The 27,282-nt window shown below is 45.0% G+C and overlaps 1 long non-coding RNA gene across 1 annotated transcript; it reads left to right on the top strand.

Annotated features, from left to right (window-relative positions):
* Nucleotides 1–301: 301 nt before the first annotated feature.
* On the top strand, nucleotides 302–12,007 carry LOC146344038 (uncharacterized). Its single transcript, XR_014792576.1, has 3 exons — nucleotides 302–929; nucleotides 2,470–2,573; nucleotides 11,435–12,007. It is a non-coding gene; the product is annotated as an uncharacterized LOC146344038 (long non-coding RNA).
* The last annotated feature ends 15,275 nt before the right edge of the window (nucleotides 12,008–27,282 follow it).

Below are 27,282 nucleotides of genomic sequence, written 5' to 3'. Positions count from 1 at the left end.
CAGGTGATGCATGAAATGAGCAGGCTGCTCTCATGCAGAAGCAGCTGCCAAGCTGGTGCTGCTCCTTGGCCCAAAAAACGATGGGCCGCAAAGGCATTGCTGGCCTCTGACCAGGCCTTTGTCGCCCTCCCCGCTCCTTCTCATGGCAGGAGAGCGCACGCTCAGCCAGCCTTTGCTGCCCTTGTCGAGGCTGCCACTGCCAAAAAGAAATGAGGGGCTTCAAAAGTTAACCCTCCCTTCCCTCTGGGGCCTGGCTACGCAACCTTGGGCCTAAGATCCTGATGCCCTTTGTGTGTGGGCTGAGACTGTGGTGGAACACCCAGGAGGGATTGTGGCTGCCGATCGAGACGCAGTAGGCTGCGTCCTTGTCTGATGCACACCAGGCCCAGGAAGCAGGCACCAGACAAAGAAGCTGCCACCGGTAGCTGCCCTTCCCTTCCCCCATGGGCTCTGCCACCAAACCTTGGGCTTAATAGCCCTGTAGGGTGATGTCTGAGCCCTCTGCATCCTTAGGAAAGGCCTAGTGATGAGCGGCCACTGAGCTGGAGGCCCTGTTGTGTCCGTGCAGGCCTCCACCGCACACACTGCTGGACGGAGCGAGAGGCCTAGCCGCATCCCAGCAGGTGAGCCACCGCCACCTCCTCCGCTCCTCCTCGCTGAGGCTGAGGCCCAGGAAAGAAGAAACGTGCTGGATGAGCCGCCACTCCTCCTTGAGAAGGCCGGGCACACCGCCGCTGCGGGAACCCATTCTGTGAGGTCCGCGCACAACCGGAAGGAGCTGGCGGCCTAGCCAGACACCATTTGCGTGGCAGCGGCCGGAAGTCCGGCTGTGGACGGGCCCGGCCGGTGGCTCTGCAGACTCGCCGTGGAGGATTCCGGGGGGAGGGACGGATCGCCTCCCCCCACAGTGGATGCCCTGGACTGGACGGGTGAGTGGGGTTCATACACCCCTACTGATTTCTATGAATCCAGCCTGCAGATTCTGCAGCAGACTGGCTTTTTCCAAATCACGAGGATTCCTCAGCCTTATGGACCAGTTTTTTCACTTTTTTCAGAGGGGGCCAATTTGTGCAAATTTGCACTTGCACAAGCATGCATTAGTGTGCTAATGTGTGTTAGCACAAGTGCACACTTGTGCTAATGCACACTTGTGCAAGTGTAAAAACATTCTCATACATCCCTTTAAAAAGTCCACTTCCATCACTGAATGGATGACAGAACGAAAAATGCCTGGCAATTCGCTAAATGCAGACAAAATGAAAGACATCCCTTTGAAAGAATCACAGCTCTCATGATCAAAAATGAGATGAGTGGGACAAAGTAAAGGAATGTGTAGAACTCATCTCCCAGAAACTGATGTAGCCACTGCTCTTCTATGACAATCCCCCCCCCGCCTTTTTAAAGAAAATCCTTGCATCTATGGGATAAAGGAGCAATCACTGTATATTTGTATTTAGTGTGTAATGTGATTCTCCCAGCCAGCTTCCCCAGAGATAATTTACTTTTGTAAGTCCTCATAGCAGGGCATTGACAGACCTTGCAATCTAATTCCCAGGTTTGTACTCCAATTAAGTGACCACCCCCCATTTCTCCTGTCATTGTTCTTTCAAGCCCCCTCTTATCTACTCAGTATACCCCCCTTCTTTTATGTAGTGTGGCTTATATTATTGAGAGTGAGGATTTAAAATGCATCCAAAATGTATCAGCGGGAAAACCACTGCAATAACGTTGTGAATTATTTAGCAATTTTCTCTTAAACACAACCAGGAGTGATAGCAACATAATTCTTTAACAGGGTGGCTTATCTTTCAATGCTTGATGACTTTCAGCTGCTAGCCAAGGCTAGCTGTGTGGTCAGATCCCAGTAGGATACCACGATCTCCTAAACAGTAATGTATAAATATTCAGTAACTCATAAACAGGACTATCATTAATAATAATAATAAAATAACAAGAGGCCCTAGACTGTGTTAATAGGACACAAGGGGAACATAAGTGTTGCTAGGAAGTTACTGTACTACAGGTAGCCATGAGACTCTTCACCTGCTTTTTTATTAATTAAATATTTGGTATCTTCTTTCTTAATATGGGTTTCTTGTAAGCATATTATATCATTTCAATTTTTGTAAATAGTAAAATATTTTCTTTCTCTTTTGAGGAGCTTTCACCCCATTAATGTTCCAAGTTAAAAATTTATAATCCATTTTTTAGAAAATATAAGATCAAGGTACTTTCTTAATTTCCTCCTGTTGCACCCTGAGTGCTGTTCTCTTCTTGTACATCAGGTTGTAGGTCTGTCCAATCTTTTTCATAAGTTCGAAGGAACTCTCTTGCTTTTTGAACTGAGTTCAACTTAAATCTCTGTTCTCTGTAAGAGAAGACCACGCCTTCTGGGAATTCCCATCTAAACATTATCTTTTTCTGTTTCAGGATTGTTGTTAAAAATGTATAATCTCTCCTTTTCCTCAGAAATCTTCCAGGAATTTCTTTCATGATGATAATCTCTGGAGAATTGAACCATGAGCACAGCAGCATTGAAGGTGGCATATCTTAGTCCAGGAAGTGAGAATTAGGTTGGTATGCTTAAAAACGCAGACAGAATAAAATTGTCCAACATCCCTAGTAACAACTGCATATTGGACTACTTTTATAGAGAAAACATACCATTTCCTTTAACTCCTTTTGAGGTTTCCCTCCTTGATTTGTTTTTTGGGGGGACTGAAAGTTTGCTGCCCTCCCCACTCTTTTTTTCTAGTCATGCCTGCTTTTGAAAAGAGACCACACATGTGCAACCATATGTGCGATTAGGGACTCTGCTTTTTCCAGAGTTTAATCCTGATCATCTGGAGAGCCAATGCATGTAAAGACGCTATTCCAGCCTTCCATGAGGTGGTGTCCTCCAGATATTGTGGACTACAACTCCCATAATCCCCAGTCACTGGCCATGCTATCTGAGTCTGATGGTAGCTGTAGTCCAAAACATCTAGAGGGCACCGGATTAGGAAAGGCTGCTCTATTCAGACGTTCACACGAATGGGTGAAAGTCAGAAGTGGGGATGATGCGCTTAATCCTGATTCCTGATTTCACTGGAGATCTGAGGCGGGTTCTTGTTTTTATACATTTCTGAATGGGGTGAGACTCTATATTATACATTCTGCTTCTTAGTGACAAGCATTTGGGGAATTCTGGTAATAATTTTGAATGCTCTCAAGAAGACCCGTTTAAAGCGAGGTGATATGCAAATTCTTTTGGATTATGACCACTTTACATTCCAAATGCAGAATTTAAATAGAAGAAAATTCTAAGGATGGACAAAAGTCCCTTACCTGGTCCCGCAGCTGTGGTCGGTGGGGGGGGGAGGCGCTCCGTTTCTCCCCCCGAAATTCAGGCCGGGGGGGAGGCGCCCCATCCCTCACCGCCAAAATTCAGGCCAGGGGGGAGCGCCCCATCTCCCTGGCCGCGAAATAAAAAAGTAAATTAAAACAAAAACAAAAACGTGATAGGCTACGTAACGATTTACGTAGCCTATCACGGCTAGATTTTCAAAGTCAGCTGTGATAGGCTACGTAAATCGTTATGTAGCCTATCACGGCTGACTTTGAAAAAAAAAAAGTGCGTATGCAAATGGCGGCGCCCATGGGTGCCACCATTTGCGTTCCTTGTTTGGGCAGGGGTAGTCTACGTAAAGATTTACGTAGACTAAGGCGAAAATAAGGGCAACGCAAATCGCATTGCCCTTATTTTCGCCGTAGTCTACGTAAATCTTTACGTAGACTACCCCTGCCCAAATAAGGAATGCAAATGGCGCTGCCATTTGCGTATGTGCTTTTTTTTTCCCCAAAGTCAGCCGTGATAGGCTACGTAAAGATTTACGTAGCCTGTCACGGCTGACTTTGAAAATCTGGCCGTGATAGGCTACGTAAATCGTTAAGTAGCCTATCACTTTTTCTTTTTTTTTACTTTACTTTGTAATGGCGGTGGCGGCAGCCGGCTGGAAGACCGGCCGCCGCTCCCGCCCCCGCTGAAACGCCGCCGAAATGCCGCCGGGACCCGCCACCGAGAGGGACATTCGAAGGAGGTAAGTCCCATCCCGGTGGGGGGGTGGCGGAGAATTTCACCACCAATTTCGGCTGTGTTGGCATTCGGCCTCCCGGAGATTCGTGGAGAAATTCTCCGCCATCCCTAGAAAATTCCCATGCAAATGCACATTAGAAGCTGAAGTAGGATAAGTTGATCCAAGGCCCTGTCAATGAGACTCTTTCCATGGACTTCAAAGTCCCTGGATAACATCCTTAGAGCATCAGCAAGTTCTTTAGCAGTTATGATTTGAACCTTGGTCTTGAGTAATAAAATGTATGCACGCTCACCACTATGCCTCCAGCAGTTATAACAGGGCATGCTTTGAAAGACTAATGAAAAAGATGCTCATAGCAATGTTCTATGTTAGATGAGCTGAACATTATACATTAGAACAAACAATTAATTTGTTCTGCTTTGCTGTAATTCAGCTGGGAGTGTTTGCTGCTTTTAATTTGCCAGAGTTTTACTCTTCTACAAATCAAATTAGTAATCATGTATCTTGTTAGGCAGAATTCTAAGGAAACTGCAATTCATGGGCAGTTAGGCAGTAGTGCCTGAGCTTTTTCTTGCTGCTAGGGGTCGGCTTTTTGCTAACAAGATTCAATCGCCAGGAAAAGAGAGTGCCTAAGGGCGTGAATGCAGCAGACATGAGAATTATACATTCTGTAAAGCTCATTGAGCCTTCAAAACACTGTACTTTATGAGTATATTTGGATCCTAGCCATGTAGTTTTATGCTCTTGATTCTGTCTCGTTACGCAGCAGCATTAGAATAACAGGAGCAGAAAATTCGCCGTCCTTTGATGTGGATTATGGTATAGCTATACTGACAATCAGGCACTATCATGGGCTGATCTTGAAAAGTCCTACCACTGTGAACAACATTCGTTGACGTGACTTACGCTCATGACAGGTACTGAGGTGACAGGGCACAGTGAAATTTCCTTTAATGAGGCTTCCACACAATCTTCCCACCTTCAAATGTGTTTATATTTACCTCTAGTCTTTCAAAATGAAATCCTTGAACTTCTCAGGCTAGGCACATGCTATTTCTACACTCTTGTAGATTATGAAAGCAGAGAATGAAATAAACTGAATATCACAAAGCAAGCATATATATCTTCTGGAAGGAATCATCACTCTGCAATTTACTAGGGATGGGTGATACTTTCATTAGATTCATTTGTTGATTTTAAAACTTACTACAGTTCACATATTCCTTCATAAACAGAACAGAAAGAATTTGAGACCTAAAGAAATTGAATATAGGAGAAAGAGAATTGACAGATTCATCCATACAGACTTTGAGTGCTTAGCGCTTACACGTCTGGCTTTCATTCCCTATGTATTCAGCCATGTCTGTGATGTTCAATGAGGGTTTCTACCTCTTTTTTTCTGAGAGGCTCTTCATGCTTAACAGCTCCGTGGTTGTCAGGTACAACATGGTCCTCTCCATCATAGGAATAGCTGTACCTTTTGAATTTGGCCAGTGCAGATGGGTGAGAATTTTGTTCTCATCATTTTTTTTAATAAGAATTTGTGAAAATTTGCAAGTTTCTTCATAAAGGGAATGGAAAAAACACTGAGATTTTTAAAAACAGAATGTGACAGCAAAACTGACAAATGAATCTATTCCTACAATTTACTGGTCTTCAGCTAGGCATGTACAGATTCCCACCATCCGTTCTGGTGAGGAATCCACCCGGGGGGAGGCAACCCATTCTTCCCTCCCCCTGGAATCCTCTGGAGCGGCTCTGCTCCACAAAGATTCTGCAGAGCCACCCAGTTTGAGGGCCGCTTACCTGGTCCGTCCTGGACCCGTTTGGCACCGCGCCTATCGCCATGTTGCTTAAAAAAATGGTGATCGGCGGGATGTGCCCATAGACTTATATACGCAAAATAGAGCCAGCATATCACATGGACACATAGACTTATATGCAAGATTCATGGCTCTGTTTTGCATATAAGTCTATGGGCACATCCTGCCGATCGCCATTTTTAAAAAAAAAAATAGCGATCAGCGCGGAGGCGAACAGCTATGGTTAAGCAAGCAGCCAAGAGCCGTTCCATGCGGAATCCTCCTGGAGCAGAGGTAAGTGGGGCTATCCTGCTGCGGATTCCAGAAATCCACGGTGGATTTCTCTAACATCCCTATCTTCAACTATCATTTGTTGAGACATTTAAGGCATCTCTACACCTGCAATATATCGCACATTCATGATTGGCCACTCACTGAAGTTTGTGGGTCCATTACATGGCGTTGTAATCCTCCAGTGATTTTCCCACCATTTCCCCCTGCCTATCCCGTATTATACCCAAATGGAAAAGATGCAGCATTTTTTTCAGCCCATGCAACAAGGGCACCATGACCCCCCCATGTATTTCTCCCATAGTGTGAAGAAACCGCTGTGTGCGTGTGGCTGTGGGCGGTTGTTTTGGTTTGTTGGTTTGTTGGAGGTGCAGTCATAATGACGATGGCAGTGATGTCAGGGTGGTGGGTGTTTCGGTATACTGACCTGATCCTGGCTGCCATGCCGGCTTGCTGCCATGCCATGTCTAAATGCAATGCACTGACTTTTGCTCCCAACTTCAGCTGCTTACTCCACAACACAGAATGGCCAGCATGCTGGCATTCTAGCAGTTCACTGGGAAGCTGGTGCCTGTGGCAGGGGCGGGGAGGGGTTCGGGCAGTTCAGTGGTGGTTGCTATCCACCTGCATTGCATGTCAGTCACAACCAAACGACAAGTAATGTGCGAGGGGAGGGAAAGGGACAGAAGCCAGGGAGGAAATTTTGCAGAGAAGTAGCCACCCTGTGAAAAGGTAAGGTAACGGAATATAATGACATAGAAACAACCATGTAAAGGAGCCCGATCTAATCCTGTGATGAAAGCCCCAGTACTGATTTGGATTTCTGCCCCTGTGTGATGAACCCCTTAATCAGTAACCCAATCCATATTTACATGGCATTTGAAACTATGGAGGATATTTAGTTGATTCTCTCACTGACTTTGTTTGCTGCCACTTTAACAAATACCATTCTAGACAATCACAAAATATTTGAAAGAAGCATAGGAACCTCTTTTACATCTCAACCACAGACATGTCTACTCAGAAGTAAGTCCCAATGACTTCTGGTTGAAACCAATGTCGCCCTCGCAGCATTCCATGGAGCCTCAGCAGGACGCTATCTCAAACAGCTCTTTAAAAGGTTGAAAACCTTTTCATGTCCCCCCTGGAATTAAAAGGGGGGGCAAGGCAGCATCTAGATAAGATCTTGGAGAAAAGTACTCTCCGTGAGGCAGCGGGGGGGGGGGGGGCTGGATTCCGAGACTACCCTCCCAGACCTTAATCATCACAAAAAGCTGTTTTGAAACTCCTATGTAATAGAAGAAAACAGGGCTGACATGTTCCATTGTAATATATGGAGTAAGAAATATCAACAACATCCAAGGGATGGTTTAAGAAATATCAATAATATTTGAGAATATTTGAGTACCTGCAAGATTTGTTTGAAGAGAAACATGGCTACAGTAGGGGTGGACGAAAGTCCCTTACCTGTCGTCGAAGGACGTTCGCGGTGGGGGGGAGGCGCTTCGCTGCTCTCCCCGCGAAGTTCAGGCCGGGGGGGGGGAGGCTTCCCGCCTTGTCCCGGCCGAAATTCAGGCCGGGGGGGAGGCTTCCCGCCTCGCCCCGGCCGAAATTCAGGCCGGGGAGGAGGCTTCCCGCCTCGCCCGGCCGCGAACGCGAAAGTTTTTTTTTAAAAAAAACACGCCCCCTGATAGGCTACGTGACAATTCAAACCTGCAAAGTTTTGCAGACCTGCAAAGTCAGCCGTGATAGGCTACGTCAATCGTCACGTAGCCTATCACGGATGACTTAAAAAAAAAAAAAAAGCGCGTACGCTAATGGCGGCCCCCATAGGGGTTATTTATTAACCCATTATTAATGGGTTAATAACCCCCATTATTTAGTCGCTGTAGTCTACGTAAATGTTTACGTAGACTACGGCGAAAATAAGGGCAATGCAAATAGCGCCTGCTACGCTATTTGCGTTCCCCTTTTTTCCCCGCCATAATAGCCTACATAAATATTTACGTAGACTAAAACGGCCAAAAATAAGGAACGCAAATGGCGGCCGCTGTAGCCATTGCTATTTGCACACGCCATTTTTTTATTATTGTTATTGGCTTGCCATGATAGGCTATGTAAAGACTTACGTAGCCTATCACAGCAAAGACCAGGATGTAAATGGCGGCTGTGGCAGCCGGTCGAAAGACCAGCAGCCGCCACCGGAGCCGCCGCCGGAGCCGCTGCCGTCCGGAACATCCGGCCCAGGTAAGCCTCGTCCCGGGGGGAATCCATGGGGGGGGGCGGGCCGTTCTGCCACGGATTTCAGGGGGCTGAATTCCAGTGCATTTGGCCTCACTGAAATCCGTGGCGGAATTCTCCGCCACCCCTAATTACTGGGAATGAGTTGTAGGTCTGCTTCCTTGCTATAAGACTGATAATATCATTTTGAAATGTAAGGTTGATTATTAAATTGTAATATTGCTAATGTTATAGGTATAGTTTTTAAAATAGAATGGGATCTGAAGCCCATGTGTACTGGAGTTTAAATTTAACCCTTTAAAAAAGAAAAAGAAAAAAATACTTTTTTTTCCTTTTCTTTTCCTTTCTTCTCCTTTTTGTTATTGTTGTGTCTTCCTAAGAATATTATATTGTTGGGAAATTGTAGTTATTGATCAGGTTGTTGGTATTGTTTATTTCATTTATAAAGACAAAAATAAATAAAAAGTATTTTTTTTTTAAAAAAAAGAAAGAAGTAAGTCCCATTGAGTTCAATGGGACTTACCTCCAGGTAAATGTGTTTGGGTTGTAGCCTCAGCAGAAAGAAATGTCAGTTACTCAGGAACTGAAAAGAAAGGTGATATGATTGCCCTTTGACAGGACAGCTGGGAGGGAGCCATATGCCCTGTCAGGACAGCATTTCAAAGAATACCTTGCAATTAAGGTAGTTTTATCATACTAACAATGGCTGTGATTCAAAGAGCTGCTCAGACTCAGTGAAATTTATTTACCCTTCTTTCTTTGAACACCTGACTTCTGCTCTCTCCCAGCATATCACAAAAATGTTTTGGAAACTTCCTGTGTGCCCCATGTCCCCTAAGGTAGCATGCTGCCCTCAGGTGCAGTGCAGGATGCTATTCTGTTGAAGTATGATTCAACTGTTTTGTGTGTCAATAATAACACAATTCTACTCTGGCTTGTTTAAGCTGAAAGTTGGCTGAGAGTGCAGTCCTTTACCCACTTACTTTAAGTAAGCCCCACTGGCCTCTATGAAACTTACTGCTGGGTAGACATGTATAGGAAGGTAGTGTGAATTACTGAAGTTACTGTATTAGATTTGGAAATTATTTCTGAAGTTTATATAAAGACAAGGCTATAAGATATGTCAGATTAAGTTTTGACAATACCTGAGTTACATTTACCCCTTCAGTGTTACATTTTCTCTTATGGCAATACCCAGAAGCCCTATGTTCATAGCAAATTATAATAGTGAGACAGCCTTGTTTTCTGCCTGTATTCATTTGAAAGTTATCTCACAAAAGCACATTTACACAAATTCTGGCATTGGGAAAAGAATACATTGAAATCTGAATCGATTGCAAAAGCCTCAAGTACAGTAAACAGACAGGACCACTCAATAACGTCAAATGCTTTCTTGGTGTTGAGAAATATTGGTGCACATTGCTCTTTATGAATACAAACTGTGCATATCATATCTGCATAGATAGCTTTCTAGCCTTAGTATGAACTGTGATACATCAATTATCGCATTCAGTGATTTTTGTTATAATATTAACCTATATTTTAAAGGCCTGATTTGTTTATTTATTTACTGGATTTCTAAGCTGCCCTTCAAGATAAAGCTACTAAGAGGCTTAATATCAATATTTGCCTGAGCAATTCTGGTTTTGATAGGTCTTCCTTGTTTCAACATCATGATTATTTTCACATCTTTCTAAGTGACTGGTATCCTATAATTTTTGCATAATATGCAGAACATTTATTTATTTTCTTATTATTTACTTGATTTGTACCCCACATTTCTACCAAGAAAAATGGCACTAAAGGCAGTTCATTAACCAAAGGGGTCGATAATTGATAATAAAATTGCTTACAATAATTCCCAGTTAAACCTCCTGGTGAATTAGTCGACTAGCTATAACCCCCCCTGCCCGCCTGCCCCCCCCACATGCACAAAACTCATCCATGCTTACTAGTGTTAAAATAACTATACATCTTCTTGACTAAATTGAGGTATCTTTACCGTATTCAAAAATGTTTTAATAAATGATTCTGTAGGTTGTTCTAAAAAAGGATATAGCAAGTAACTAAACAGTGATACTTTTATAAATGTGAATGCCACTGTTTCAGTAGTCATGAGTAAGTGTGGATCAAGGAGTTCCCTGACCCTGTTTTACCTGAGTGCTAGACGTAGCTGCTGCCTCCCCCTTCCTATGCCTCCCCTCACCCCCCGTGGTCCACTCTTCATTGGAGCATGGGAAGGAAAAGACAGTGGAGGCTGTGGCAGTGGAGCAGTCTTTACTGTTGAGGGCGGGGCACAGGTTCTTCTCCAATCAGTGGAAACTGATGCAAATAGTGACACGTTCCCACCCACTCCTTGACATGAAAGGGCACTCTTCCAAGGAGCCGACGTGCTTCTTCTACCTTCCCCTTCCAATGCTCCAAGTAAGTGTGCTGTGTCCTTGGGAGAATGAAATGGTCTGGAAGCCAGTGCAGATCATGAAACACTGATATATGATTGAATAGACCAATGCCTGTTAACAATCTTGCTACCCTATTTTGGACTGGCTGAAGTTTCTGGACCATTTTCAAAAGCAGCCCCATGTATTGCAGTCATCCAAACAGTACGTTACCAGAGTGTGGATAACTAGCTATACTATTTCTCTCACATAGGGTTGTAGCTGGTATATTAGTCTGATAAAAGGTGCTCTGCACCACCAAGGCCATCTGTACCTCCAGTGACAATGCTGAATTGAAGAGCACCCCCAAAGTATGAACTTTTAGGGGCAGTGCAACCCCCTCCAGATTAGGTTAAACACCATCTTTAATACGATAATTAAACAATCAGTAACACTTACAATACATAATAAATACATACTCATTATGAATACAATAATTCGTTATCAACTATTGTGCACTTCCAGTAACCTAAATATACATCTGGAGGGAAGCCTTGTACCAGAAAAACCAAACTCTTAGGCACATAGAGGGGAAGTGTCTTAACAAATATCTCTGATAAGTCTTCTTCTCTTTCCCATAAACTAGGGTCCAAGACCGATATCCTTATCAATGAGTGATGCAAGATACCAGCAAACTCTCAGATTCTGATGGATCAAGACCAGAGTTGTGTCCACTAAAGCTAAAACTGGAGGAGATGCCGCAACAGTCATAATTAGAAATATGCATAGGCATTGTTTATTTACTTCCCCTATTTGCCCAACTTGAGGGTTCCCTTGACTAGTTAGGCGATGAGGCTAGGATATTCTCCAGTACTTCTTTGCAACAGCCTACTTATAAAATAATGTTTTCTAGATACACTGTCCTTTCGGATTGTACTTGAACTGTGCCCAGAATTGTTATCATCCTGAAAGTGTATGCAAAATACCTTCGGATCATATAAATATTTAGTGGAAATGGAAACAGCCATTTTTTAAAACCTTGGTCTCTTTCTTGGTGGCACATTACATTTAGGAGATTATCTAGTGGTATACAATTGATGGAGGTGGGGATAAGATTTATAAGAGTCTAAATTCATAAGAGATTCATCTGAATTAACAACAATATCCTTGGAAATATACTGCAGCCAAATGTGATCATGCAATAGTGGCTGCTGCCTTCAAAAAAATTAATAATTGTACCTTTGTGTTCTCTTTCCTTTGTCTGATGGAATTCTGAACGCTGTCCTGATAGAGCTTTTTCTCACAGTATTGCTTCTCTTGCTTTGTTGAATATTGATGACCTCCTGTAGCGGCATCTTTACTTCTCACTCCATTATGCAACCTACAGGATATCCAGCTCTGCATATTTTCCTAAATATTTTGTTGAAGGTCACTACAGACATCTGAAAGACAACACACACAACATTTATGTTGTGCTTCACTTGCCAAAGCTAGGGGACAAAAATATCACCTTTCTGTAATGATGATGCTAACTCCAGTTCTAGGAATTTTAGTTTTGTTACTGGAGTGGGGGCTTTCCACAGCCACACACACGGAGCACCTGGCTGGCCAGGGGGAGAGGGGTGTGTACCTCCAGAGGGAGATGGGATCAGCTGCATGCTATGTATGATGCATACAGAATCATGATGTGGCTGATGTGGCGGGGTGGTGTGCGGGAGGATTATCAAGGCCCACTCTACCCTGCCCCCACTCAGCCTCTTTCCATTCTGATGAGGTATTGTGCTGAGCTTGAGTTTTGTCCAGGTCACCTCAAGGCTTAAGCAGCAATTGGCTGGTTAGTCTGGTGGGCCTGAAGCTTGGGACTCCCCCTTGTATCCATTAGGTCAGTGGCCTTGTTTTTTTTTAATGTTTCACTCCCTCCCCTATTTCAGTGAAATAATAACAGTTTAAAGAAAGGATAAAGAAAAATGGAAGACACAGGGATCCTGAGATGGGGTGTCAGATAACTCCCTCCCTTCACTGCCCAGCTTACTTGCCAGGTAGGGTTCTGAATTTGTAGCTCATTCATCTGCTTTAGAGAAGTTGGTTGGGGATCAAAATCTGTGCAAGGAGATCACTATGCCTAGCCTAGTGATACAGAACCAAATCTGGACCCCCTGGGGTCCCCATCTGGCTGTCCATGCTTCCCCAGATGGCCAAGGCCTTGTTCTGGCCCCATCCTCCTTCCCTGGCTTCCAGGCATTGTGCATCTTTCCCCACCATTCAGAAAGTTTGAAATGCCTCTCCTAAGGCTTAGTTACTGGCAGTAAAAGCTTTAAGCTAAAATATGCTGGTATTTTTGGCTACACTACTTTCTTGTTTCACTCCACCCATCACTGGAATGGGCCTCACAAGAGCTTCTCTGACATGAAATTTGGCCCTTGGGCTGAAAGAGTTTCAACAACCCTCACCAGCAGCTGCCTGGCCCTGGGAGACGGGAAGTGGAACCACCACCACAGGAGCTGTGTGGTCTGGAGGTGATGGGGTCTGGTCAGTACAGCAGCTACACCAACACCATCATGGAAACTGCATCTTGGCCTGGTGGCCCCTGGAACCATCTGTTTGCTCCCCCAGCTGCCTTCAGTGCCCCTCCCAGTTGTCACAAGTGGGGCACTCTGTCATGACAAGGTTGGTATCCAGGTCTGCAGTAGCTATATGCTCCCCAGATGGCTGCTTGTGGTCAAGTATGGCAGGGGCAAATGCCCCAACCACCCAAGGGTCTTGGCCTTTCCTTAAGGTGCCTGACACCATACAATTCAGTGCCTATTCAGGCTTTCCTATACAGTGCACTAGCTCTGCCTCTAGGCAATCACCCATCCACCAAAGGGGAAAAAAAAAAGGAAGACAGAGTATGTGGACATTTTTTCCCCCCTTGTTATTTCAAGAACTTAAAAAGAGAGATGGGGATGATGACACAGGTAAGGAGAGACTGAGAAAGCACAGGATTCACTGGACATGGGATAATTGGCTGCCCAGTTTCCTTACTTTTTCTGGGATGATAGTCAGGGCCAAGCCATGGAGGACCCTGTCTCTTTTAGTATCTAGACATTGTTTACAGGGCATACACAGGGGCAGCTTAGCTTTGGTAAAATGAAGCCTTAAGGATATGGGTGGCCATTGTGGGATGAGCAACAACCACAACTTTGGTTGCAAATTATGGCACCCACCACAGTGGTCACTTGGTCAGGCCCACATTGGCTACTGCTGTAGGCAAGTAGGGCAAGAGGTTCAACAGCACCTCCCCCACTTTTCCCAAGGGTCTGCAATAGGCAACCTTGCCATTATCGGCACAAGTAACTCCATGCGTGGGAGAACCCACCCATTTAGCAAGTGGAGCAGGAACAGGCAGGTGCCTGCTATAGAGCAGTGGAGCCAGAGAAAGGGTCAGAGCCAAGGGCAGCCTTCTGCAAAAGGGCCCCAGTGCAATTACATTTTCTCAATTGTGTAAGTTGCTGCAGTTGTACCCCAACTGCAAGGATGTGGAATAGTTAGGGCTGGCTTTACATTTAGGATTCTCTATCAAGGCATGTGCCAACATTACATGGCCACCAACCTGCACTCTGTCCAGGTTATGGAAGCCATGGAGTGTGCAAAGCTTGCCAAGGAAGTGGCTGAAGCCAAGATGATTGGACCATTTAAAAAGCTGCCAGTGCATGTGTTTAGGGCACCCCCCCCCTTGGAGTTGTGCCCAAGAAAACAGCTGAGGTATGCCACCTAACACACCACTTGTCTTACCCCAGGGGAGAGTCAATCAGCAGTGCCATCCCAGCCCAGTTGTGCTCAGTCAGATATGCCGCCTTCAGTGCTGCTGTGCGCATGGTTCACCATTTCAGTGTGGGGGCAGAATAGGCAACGTGTAACATTAAATCATCATTCTGCCACCTCTGGGTACATCACTTGATTTTGAGTTGGCTTTTGCTGTGAAGAGCGGTACTGTATGGATAGGGTGATGACTATGCACCAGTCAGTGTCCTGTCAGTGGCACCAGTCAGTGGCCTTTGAGAAGTTTAGCACCTTCTTTGAGTGGACTCTCAGGGGAAGTGCTGGCCTTCTATTTGGATAATTTTTTTCTCAGAGGGACTATGGGCACTGGGTAGTGCAGAGCATTAATGGTGGGATTTGGTAGGTTGGCAGCAACTTTTGGTGTCTCACTAGAAAAAGAGGTTAAGGCCACCACCACCCTACTCAGCTTTCCTTCCTAGATATCAAACTTGACATGCAGCAGTAATTGTGTACGTTCCCTATTGAGAAGGTAGATAATTTCAGGTCATGCCTGAGGTGACTACTCTGGAGTAAGTAACATAGAGAGGGGTAAGCTGCACACTATGTGATTAATGTAGTGTGTAGTTTGACCCTCAGAGAGAGATGGAGGTACAACTTTAGAATCTCTAGGAAAGGTTTTACCAGAATGAGTCTTTAACACTGATTAATTGAACGGGCAGTCAACCAACTGAACAACTCCTTACTTGAAGTATACTTGTAATATAGTGGGCTGTTGAATTAATCACCCTTGAGAACAGGAAATTCAGGGTAGCTCATTTGTGACTACATTTATTCTAATTTATATCACTTTCACTTTATTTGTGTCTTTAAAGGGCCTATGTTTAATGTGTGGGCTTTGATGTTAAAAGCCAATGGATAATAGGTGGTCATGGTTGAGCTAATGCATTAGATTGCACCATGCACATGTAAGACAGAAAGATGGTGCTACTACAAAGATATGCAAAATTATTTGTGCCCGCATGCCAAAAGAATAACTATAAGGCTGCAATTTTATACACATGCACCCAGGAGTAGAATCCACCGAATGTATCCTCCAATATTTTACAAATGAAAATGGGAACACACTTGTAACACCTCAGTTCTTATTCCAAGGATCACTGCCTGCACTTCAGCCAACTATTACACTTTGCTGAAGGCTTTCCTCTCTTTTAGTATGTTGCATGCATTTATTCTGTAATCATCCATCTGACACATATTTAAAAGCCAGTAGGGTGTTCGTTCTCTTTTGACTGTTAATGTGGGCTGTTAATGTGGGCTAGAGTATAATACCATCTTCTTGATTCACTGGGCCAAAGCAGATGCTTTCTTTTTACTCTAGAGTAAATGCAAGACCCCCAATCAGGATCAGGAACCTAGTGTGAAGGTTAGGGGGGCTTCAGCCCTTTCCTCCCACAGTGGCCCTGATCTGGATTGGCTCCAGAACCTGCAATTTATATTGCCAAATAGTGCTCTGTTAAAGCAAATGGGTTACTATTTGGCCATGTAAATTGCAATTGTGCCCCCCCCCCCAATACATATCAGGACCACAGTGTGTGGCAACAGTCAAAAACCCCCTACCCCCACATCAGGGTTCCAATCTGAATCAGGGCCCTCACAATTACTCTAGAGTAAAAAAGAAGAAGAAAGGGTGTTGCTGCTAGCTACATCTTTAAAATAACATCTGCCTTGGGTCACAGTTGGTTGGAAAACTCTACTCAAAGCATGCTTGTCAACAGGTCCTCATCAAATTGAAGGGAGATTTACACCTGTTGCTGGGGAACATGGGTGGGAGGGTGCTGTTGCACTTGTGTCTTGCTTGTGGGTTCCTGGTCGACAGCTGGTTGGCCACTGTGTGAACAGAATGCTGCACTAGATGGACCCTTGGTCTGATCCAGCATGGCTCTTCTTATGAGGTTTTGAAGGGGATGTCATAGAGCTCAGTCCTGGGCCTGACTAACTCATTAACATTTTTATCAGTGATTTAGATGAAAGGGTGGAGGAAATAATTAACAAATTTGTGGATGGCATAAGACTAGGAAGCCAGGAAAAACATTTAACAAGACCTTGATAGAATGGCAAGCTGGGCTCAAACTAAGAAAATGAAATTCCATAGAGACAAAGGCGAAGTTCTGCATGGTGGGGTGGGGGAATGCATTGCTTAGTCAACTGCCCCAAAGGAGAACTCAAGACAAGTAGATGATGCTGTCAGCAACAGCAAGGAAGAGGGGCAGAATGGGCCAGGAGTCAGTAGTGGGTCCTGTCCAGGAATGGGAGCTTTTGCACATCTGAATGATGCCAAGCCCAGACATTAGGTCTGTACCATAGTCCAATGACTTTGAGAATGTTTACACACTCTTGCAAAGTGAAAGGATTATCTCCAGCAAGTGGCATAGATAGCTGCATGATCATTCCAGACACTCCCACCTGTATTCTGTGGTAGACCTTCAAGGACTATCTAAAGGTAAATAATAGCTTCTCAAGTCATACCATTTCAGAGGAACAGCTGACTCTGAATCATCTTAACTGCAAGAAGCATAGCTGGTTAAATAAACAATCAACATCTGGGACCTCCCTCCGAGTGCTATCTCCAAGGCTCAGAAGGTAGCAACAAGGGAGAGGGGCCCCTCCCTTTTAAGTGGTGGCCCCCTGATTATGGAATGATCTCCCCACTGAGGCCCACCTGGTACCAACACTGTCATCTTTTCAGTGTCAGGTTAAGACTGTCTTCTACCCCTAGGCATTTAATAGCATATGTTGGGGCACATATGCCAGCTGTCTGAACATGTTTAGTATTCTGTTGAAAATGTTTTTAGCTGTTTAAATTGTTTACAATTATTTATATTTTAATTTTTTTATGATGTTTTTATCTGTGAATTGTTGCGAACCTCCCAGAGTGCTTTGGCTATTGGGCAGTATAGAAATAACAACAGCAACAACAACAATCATAATGGTAGAAACTACAGTGATGCATCAAAGTGCTTAGGGGCAAACATAGGTTCTTTGGGTCTTGGTCCATATTGCCATCTCAGTCATCTGTTTGCTGCTGGATGAAGATTTCAAAAATAAGAGACATTTTGCAATAGTGTTACCTACAAGAAGGAACATCCATTACATTTATGGGAGTATGAGGCACTTCAAATATTATGAGGAAGCATGACTTCTTGTATTTCTCCTCTGTACTTCAAGGCCTTTTCCAGTGAACATTCTCCCAATGGAAGGACAGAAGTTGATCTACTTCTTTGGCAAAGTTCTAAACATGGGGAGCATACAGCTGCTTCCTCAAAATATTGGTTTTAAGAGGCTGTGTGTTCCTCATGAATATACTACATGAGTATTATATTATATTATTATATTATATTATTATATATAATATTATATATTATATAATATATATTATATATAATATATAATTATATATTATATAATTATTATATCACTATTATAATAAGGTGCTTCCTTAAAGACCATCTGGTTGTCTTTACTTCTCTGAATTCTCTGGAGAATCATCAGATGATCTAAGCAGATCATCTGAATCATGAAATCACTTTTCTTTGCATGTTAACCTCGGTAAAATTATTAGACTGTACTGTTATATTTAGGGCACAATCCTATGCATGTTTAGACAGAAGAAAGTCCTACAACTCCCAGCATTCCCCAGTCAAGGGAATGCTGGGAGTTGTAGGACTTTCTTCTGTCTAAACATGCATAAGATTGTGCCCTTAATTGCTCTTAAATCTGAAAAAACAAACAACTAAATACTGAGCAACTTCATTTGACTCACATTCTCCCCTATGTCCCCAACAATATAATAGGCGGGCCCTGTAGTTCCTAGTGAGAAATGGTTAGATCATCATTATGCTCAGCTACATGGGTAACTGAATGTAGTACAGAATTCTGATCTCCTTATTTACATTCTACTACATTTATATAACTTGTAAACTTAACAAAATGCTGTCTCCACTTTATTTCAGCCAACACAGTTTTAATGATGTTGACCCTATTTTCCACTCCAACAAAAACAAAAATGGAGTAATCAACTGACATAAGAGTTTAGCTTTCTTTTAAAATCTCATTTAATTTTATTGCAGATTTTTCTTTGTTTCAAGTCTTTAAAAGTTTATAGAGCAATTAAACTATCTTCTCAATTGTGGGAGAGAGGCACAGACATAAGTAAGCAGTAAGCTACATGGTCATTTTCAGATGGAAATCTTGTTTTCATTTGAGTTTGCAAACTTTTTTTTATCTTGCATGCAAGTTTGCCACTAAGGCCCATGTCACAAGAAACATGGGATTTCTTCTGAACTGCACTGGCTCCCAGTCCATTTCTTTCCTCAAGTCAAAGTACTAGACTTCAGCTTTAAATAGGGATGGCAGAGAATTCCTCCACGGATCTCGGTGAGGCCGAATGCCAGTGCGTTCGGCCCCCCGAACTCCATGGCGGAACGGCCTGCCACCCCCTGCCCCCCCGTGGATCCCCCCCAGGATGAGACTTACCTGGGGCAGATCTTCCGGGCGGCGGCGGCTCCGGCGGTGGCTGCAGCGGCTGGTCTTCTGACTGGCTGCCGCCGCCGCCATTTGCAGTCTTGTTAAAAAAAAAAAAAAAAGACGTGATAGGCTACGTAAAGATTTATGTAGCCTACCATGGCTGGGTGGGTTTAAAAAACAAAACAAAACCGCGTACGCAAATGGCGGTGGCTACGGCCGCCGCCATTTGCGTTCCTTATTTTTCGCCATCTTAGTCTACGTAAATATTTACGTAGACTATGACGGCGAAAATAAAGGGGAATGCAAATAGCGTAGCGGGCGCTATTTGCATCCCTTTTTGATTTGCCATTTTAGCCTACGTAAAGATTTACGTAGGCTAAAACAGTGAATCAAAAAGGGACGCAAATAGCACCCGCTACGCTATTTGCGTTCCCCTTTATTTTCGCTGTCATAGTCTACGTAAATATTTACGTAGATTCAGATGGCGAAAAATAAGGAATGCAAATGGTGGCGGCCATAGCCGCCGCCATTTGTGTACGTGGTTCCCCCCCCCCAGAGCCCTCTGTGGACAGAAATCCGGCTGTGGACAGCTCTGGGCTGGCTGGGCCTGGCTGGCTGCTCCGCGGAGCTGCCGTGGAGCACAGCTGGCCATCGAGGATTCTGGGGGGGAGGAACGGAGCACCTCCCCCCCCGTTGAGGATTCCAGGGGGAGGGACGGAACACCTCCCCCCCCACCATCAACATAATCCGCGAAAGGTAAGTACATTTCGTACATCCCTAGCTTTAAAGCCCTTCATGGCTTGAGGCCAGATGACTGTGTTCAGATGTCCCTACCAGCACTTTTGGATCATACTAATAGCACTTTGAGACATGCCCCTTCTCCACATCCCCCATCATCTTAGTTGCAGCAGGTGGGTACTGGGAAGAGGGTCTTTTCAGTGGTGGTACACTGGCTTTGGAACACTCTCCCCAGATATGCTCACCTAACAGTCACTCTGATCTCTTTCTGATGCCAGGCAAACATGTTTTTATTGCCCAAGCCACTTAACTTGTTGCTCTGCATTATTCCAGCTCATATATTATTTTTATGCTGTTCTATAGAATTGTTGTTTTTAGCTTATTTTTATGTTAGTTATTTTAGGGTTTATTTAACATTTAACAAACCAACGAACAGGTTGCCCCATATAAATTCCTTTCTTTCTTCTCTAAAGGAGAAGTGGATTGCAGCTCCTATCATCCCTCACCATTGTCTATGCTGGCTAGAACTGATGGGAGTTGAAATCTGACAACATCTGGAGAGACCTATGTTCCCCACCCTTGCTATAAAGTCTGTTTCAACTGACGCTGCATCCAGATGTCATCACAATGTGTTTATCTCCCCTTCAGGCAATGGTGTAAGCAGGGCTGGGGAAACATATATGACAAGGATAACAAGCAGTACCAGCTCCAGGTTTTTAGGGCGACACCTCCCTACTCACCACCAATGTCATTGCTCGCTTAACAGGCAGACAGCCAGTGAACAAGTAGGTAGTGGCATCTTTTGCTCCCCCTTATCGCAACCACTGTTGTCTGGGACAGAGCAGGAGGCAAGTAAACAATCAGGCTGTCATGGGAAAGAGGAGGAACAACTCCAGGGGAGAATTGTCAATGGTCCCCTGCTGGGGTGTGGGCCCTTGCCAGGTGCCCAACCATGTCTATCCTTAACCCCAGCCCTGGTAGCAAGATATGGAGTACATTAACCAAATGCCATGGAGGTGGAGAGGGAACTTTACAAGGGCCACGATCTCTTCTGGCAGCAGCATGTTCTTTGTAATGTGGAATTTTGCTCTAACTCAGACCGCAAGCGATAGACCATTACCCACATATAGCTTGCTGCAGTGGAGTCCTTTGGTAGATTCTGTGCTGTGCCAGTATGGGTAAAGGGGAGAGAGAGAGGAGACAGACACTTGAGCTAAGCAGCTGAGTGGGCTGGGCATGGAATTTCTCCCATCACAGCACTCGTAAAGGCCAATAAATATCTGCTTCGACAATTCTCATAATTATAATGTACATATTTAAACTATGGATGGCTTTTGCTTCTGAAAATATGGAGCAAGGACTGATGAAAATTGCTATTGCTATTTATTTTAGTCAGCTGTTTCATATACTTTGAGTTATAGACTCTTTCTGTAGTACCAGCTTCATTAGCATAACCAATAGAATAAGAACAGTATTTCTTTCCTAGAACTGTGCATTAAATTTGCAGAAAGGACCCATGTTTTAACTTTAAGCTTTTATTGAATAACCTTGTTCTTTTGTATTTTATGTTTAAATGCACAGGCACACATACAACATTTGAAAGGGTATACCTGCTTCAAGAGATCAAAGAACCATCTTAATGATGTTGTTTTGATTACTAAAAAGAGAATATTTAAAGTAGTGTCAAACCCTCTCTACAGGATTGAAACTGTAAAGCAGTTCTTCCCTGGTGCAGTGGCTGTTACAATTATTCTTCTTTGTGTTTTGCTCAGCCCAGTGTTCTGCTCCGGTGTTCTTCCTGTTCAACGTGGACAATTCATAAAATTAATTCTGGAACTGGCACAGGTGCTGTTTGCAGCAGTTTTCATTTCCTTCAATTTGTTCTTATCCTTCTGCCACCTTTACCAATGTGCACAAGTGATTATTGATTAAAAGAGCATGTTCAAGCAGACTAGTGCATCACAATTCCTTTTTGCATGGTGCTGTGTCAGTTCAAATAAGTGCTCATTCAAGTGGACTTATTCAATGGCTCATGGAGAGAGAGAAAAATATGAGAATGTTTGGAAGGAAATTAAAGTCGCTGCTGACTCCTTTTTTTTTTTAGTACCTGTCTGTTTCTTATACAGGTACTAAAAAAAAAAAAAAAAGGAGTCGGCAGCAACTTTAATTTCCTTCCTGTCTGTTTCTTATAGAGCCTCGTGTGGTGCAGAGTGGTAGGCGGCAGTATTGCAACCGAAACTCTCCCCACGACCTGAGGTCGATCCCAGCGGAAGCTGGGTCCCAGGTAGCTGGCTCAGGTCGACTCAGCCTTCCATCCTTCTGAGGTTGGTAAAATGAGTACCCAGCTTGCTGGGGGAAAGGTGGTCACGACTGGGGAAGGCAAAGGCAAACCACCCCACTATAGTCCGCCATGAAAACGCTAGCGCAAGCAGCGTCCCTCTAGGGGTCAGTAATGACTCGGTGCTTGCACAGGAGGAACGTTTCCTTTCCTTTCCGTTTCTTATACACATAGATACTCTGCAAAGTTCTCTTGTGCATGGCCCACTGATACCTATGTGAACTGCCCAGAAACACAGTAGTATCCACTGTTGTTTTCAGGGCTGGATTAAGGACAATATTCAGGTACAAACAAAGGTCAGGATGAGTAATACATCTGAAACCGTGGTCTGTTTTATCATAATATTGAAGTCTAAATGTCACATTGCATAGGAAAAGGTCAATTTTAGCAAGTCATATTCAACCATTTTCCTAAGCATCAATGTAAATCAACTTTGATGCCATGTAGGAGTAAATATTGTAGGGCATATGGAAGATTAAATACCAAATGATCAGCCCAGTGTTCATCAAATGACAACAAAATGAAAACACGCTATTTGGTTACAGTGCAAGAAAAGTCAACAAACCTTGAGCACAGACTTTTATAGCACAATTCTGTGCACATCTCCTCAGAAGTAGTTTCCACTATTTTTAGTGGGGCTTACTTTCTAGTAACTGTTTTCAGGATTCCAGCCTAAATCTTCTAAGGGTTGCAAGTTTTAACTGTTGAATTGGTATAATTAATGAATTAAATCATTGCAGACTAAATCCCCTTCCCCCTCTTAATTGGTGGGAGCTGACGACCAGTGAAGAGTGCAATCCACTCAGGGAACAGAGATCAGGGAATTGAGGTATTCTATGGAGGCCGGAATAGCTGTCCTTTCCACTCAACATGATGCCCCAGCTCCATGTTGGTCATTTATTTTGTGGGACAACTTTCCCACATCTACCACACTGACTTTTTAACATTTTATATCCATTTAAAAGCTGTTTCAGCATCAAAATGTTTTCATTAATTTTATCACGTTTGGCATGAAGATGCACAGATATATCTTTGGTGTTGGGATGCTTATCCAAAGTTCTCTGGGGGGGGCAGGGGAGGTCTCCATGACAATGGAAGGAGACAGAAGGAGAAGCTAATAATGGCTTATTCAATATTTTCAAGGAGCTGGCTTTGCTCTGTGCAGGGCTCTGTGAGCAAGGATATTACACCAGTAAAAGTGGGGATGTCAGAGCATTCCGCCACAGACTCCAGTGAGGCCGGATTCTTTAGAATCCGGCTCCCCAGAATCCGTGGCGGAATGGCCTCCCTCCCCCGCCACCCTGCGGAATCCCCCTGGGATGGAGCGTACCTGGTGGCGGATGTGGCGGCTCTGGTGGCTCCGGCGGATGTGGCAGCACATGTGGCCACTGTGGCAGCGGCTGGTCTCCCGGCTGCTGCCTGGCTGCTGCGGCCGCAAATGGCGGCCGTTGTAGCAGCCGCCATTTGCTTGGCTGCCTTTCTTTGTGATAGGCTATGTAAATACTTACGTAGCCTATCACGGCAAAGAGCAAGGGTGCAAATAGCAGCCGCTACGCCATTTGTGCCCCTGCTCTTTGCCATGATAGGCTATGTAAGTATTTACAGCAGCCGGAATGCTGGCTGTGGCCGGGCCTGGCCGGCGGCTCCGCGTAGTCACCCCCTTCCAGGCTCTCCCCCTCTTTCAACTTTTATAAAATCCCAGGAGGTTTTCTCCTGTGTCGCTACAATAATTACTCGCCTTCTCTCTCTCTCTCTCTCCCCCTCCCCCCAGCAATATTTACTCCATTAAAGAACAATCACTAAAAGAACACAATGTTCTTTTTGCCCTGATCAGCTGGTGATATGATCAGTCGAAGCTTCGAAGCTTCAAAACTCTGACATTCAGGGCCGATCTACATTGCGCCCGCCATTGCAATGAATTCGGTGTCCCATCGGATTAAACGCTATCACATTAAAACCTGATTATTCAAACTCACCCATTTTCCCCGTTGCAGTGCTTCATCGAATGCACGAGCTCGGTTCACACTCGAGCACTGTGCTGTTTTCCTGCATGCGCTTGTCTGATCTCAGATGCTAAGCGGGGTTTGCCCCGGTCATTACTTGGATGGGCGACCACCTGGGAATCAGGCTTCCTTAGGGATGTATGAAAGGTACTTACCTTTCGCGGATTATGTTTATGGTTGTGGGGGAGGCGTTCTGTCCCTCCCCCCAGAATTCTCACTGGGTGGGAGGCGCTCCGTTCCTCCTCCCCCCGGGAATCCTGGTTGGGTGGCTGTGCTCCGCAGGGACATCTGGCCACTGGCTAGCAGGGATGCAAATGGCGGTGGCCATAGCCGCCGCCATTTGCGTCCCTGCAGTCAGCTGTGATAGGCTATGTAAATGTTTACATACCCTATCATGGCTGACTTTAAAAAACACACACACGCACGTACGCATATGGCGGTGGCCACGGCCACCGCCATTTTTGTTCCTTATTTTGGCACGTCTTAGTCTACGTAAACATTTACGTAGACTAAGACAGCGAAAATAAGGGGAACGCAAATAGTGTAGATGCTACGCTATTTGCGTTCCCCTTATTTTTGCTGTCTTAGTCTACGTAAATGTTTACATAGACTAAGACGTGACAAAATAAGGAACGCAAATGGCGGCGGCCATGGCCACCGCCATTTGCGTACACGTGTTGTTGTTTTTTTAAAGTCAGCCGTGAGAGGCTACGTACAGATTTATGTAGCCTATCACAGTTTTTTTTAAAAAAACAGCCGTGATAGGCTACATAAATCTTTACATAGCCTATCACTTTTTTTTTTTAAACTGGAAATGGTGGCGGCGGCAGACGGTCATAAGACCGGCTTCCACCACCGCCACCCCGCCGCTGGAGCCACTGCCGCCAGGAAGATCTGCCCTAGGTAAGTCTCATCCTGGGGGGGACGGGGGGGCAGGCCATTCCTCAACCAATTTCGGGGGGCCGAATGCGCTGGCATTCGGCCTCCCCGAGATCCGTGGCGGAATTTTCGTACATCCCTAGGCTTCCTGCATTGAGCAGGGGGTTATTGTATCCCTTCAAATGAGACTAAGTTTTACCCCCTCCTATTCCCTGCTCCAGATGTTTTTTTAAAATTAAAGCATTATCCTCACAGAATCGGGGCTTCTCCGCGATGTTTTTTATTTTTCTAATTCAGGCAGGATCTTCAAGGATTTGAAGATGTGAAGCTTCACAACTTTGAATCTTCAAAGAGCATGTCTGAATTAGAAAAAAAAACATTGTGGAGAAGCCCCGATTCTGCGAGGATAACGCCTTAATTTAAAAACACACACATCCAGAGCGGGAGATAGGCAAGGGTAAAACTTAATCTCATTTGAAGGGATAGAATAACCCCCTGCTCAGTGCAGGAAGCCTGATTCCCAGGCGGTCGCCCATCCAACTACTGACTGGGGCTGACGCTGCTTAGCTTCTGAGATCAGACAAGTGCGCGCACATCCAGCCCTTTGCTTGTTGCTGAGGAAACGGGGGCTGCTGAGGAAGCTATGCGATCAGTAGCCGGAAGAAGACATGGGGCCGTCGAGAGCTGTGATCAGACAGGAGGGAAATACAAACACCATCGTATATGGACAGGCAGGGGAGGGGACTACAACCGGATACGGTAGCGTAGGCGGAAAATCAGAGCACATTAAGGGGAAATTCCAGGATATTAGGGTATTGAAAGGGGGAGCACGGAAGTGGGAAATTCCAGTTCCAATTCGAGGCAGGTACTGCGTAGTGTGAAAGGCGGGCAGTGAAACCTCATTGGAAGCGAAAAAAGGCGGTAAGTGTAGATCCAGCTTAAGGCACCTAAATGAGTTATTTCAATTCATGGGGATCTAGTAACTCCAGGAGTGCACATTTCAGGGACAAGCCTCATTGACCACAATGGGAGTTCATTCTGAGTAGACAGACACATGCTTGTACTGAGAAAGACAGAGGGGAAATGAAAGGATGGGAAACCAGCCCCCTTTCTAACTCGATGCTGTGCAGGGTCTGGTGATCAAAGGTGGAAGTAGTTATGTCCAAATGGCAATAAACCAGGCAACAGAGAATCACAGCTGTGGGTAGGGATGGTGGAGAAATCTACCACAGACTTCAGTGAGGCCAGATTCTTTAGAATCCAGCCCCCTGGAGACTGTGGTGGAACGGACTGCTCCCCCCTGCCACCCCATGAAGTCCGGTAGGGGCGGACCCTACCTGGTGCCAGCCGGTCCGGTTCCATCCACTGCCGTCCGCAGCCATCCACTGCCGGGCTGCAGATGCAAGTGGCATCTGGCATAGCGGCCGCCATTTGCGTCCCTGCCCTTGGCCATGAAAGGGTACGTAAATATTTACGTAACCAATCACGAAAAAAGCAGGGACACAAATGGCATCCACTATGCTATTTGCATCCCTGCTCTTTGCCGTGATAGGCTATGTAAATATTTACGTAGCCTATAATGGCCAAGGGAAGGGACACAAATGGTGCCCATTAGGCCAGACTCCATTTGCGTGGCAGTGGCTGGAAGTCCGGCTGCGCACAGGCCGAGCCAGCGGCTCTGCTGACTCTGCTGGAGCCGGCTGGGAAGGATTCCGGGGGGAGGAACGGATCGCCCCCCCCCAGCAGATGCCCTGGAAAGGTCAGGTGAATGGGGTTCATGCACCCCTAGCTGTGGGGAAAGCGCTTTGTCGCCTTTAGGGAATTAGTGCTTTAAAATCTGCTATTTCAATTGAGCGGCATCTCCATAAATGTTGGTGTGCGCATTCAGGGGACAAGCTTAAGCACAATGGGAGTTACTTCTGAGTAGACACTACTTGGTTTGTGCAGGGATGGGAAACACACAGGAAACACCCCTTGACCAGGGTCATGGTGAAGGCATACCCCTGGGCAGGGCTGGCGCCCCCCTGCGTAGGGCTAGCATACCCAAGGTAAATGCGGGGCTTGGGGCACACAACAACTATACCATGGACAACCCAGCTTAAGGAAAAGAATTGGACTTTAAGCAGGCTCAGGAAATCTGGTTTTTCCGTGATAAGCTCTGGGGTGGCTGCTGGATGGCCACGAGGTCATGTATCACTAACGACCTCCAAACACACACAGCTCAGAGTAAATTGCTGGTGGAAACACCTC

Source organism: Heloderma suspectum, chromosome 5 (genome assembly GCF_057233095.1).
Source record: "Heloderma suspectum isolate Gila_16-S chromosome 5, 16-S_ref, whole genome shotgun sequence".
Lineage (NCBI taxonomy): Eukaryota > Metazoa > Chordata > Lepidosauria > Squamata > Helodermatidae > Heloderma > Heloderma suspectum.
This window is presented reverse-complemented; position numbering and strand designations above follow the sequence as displayed.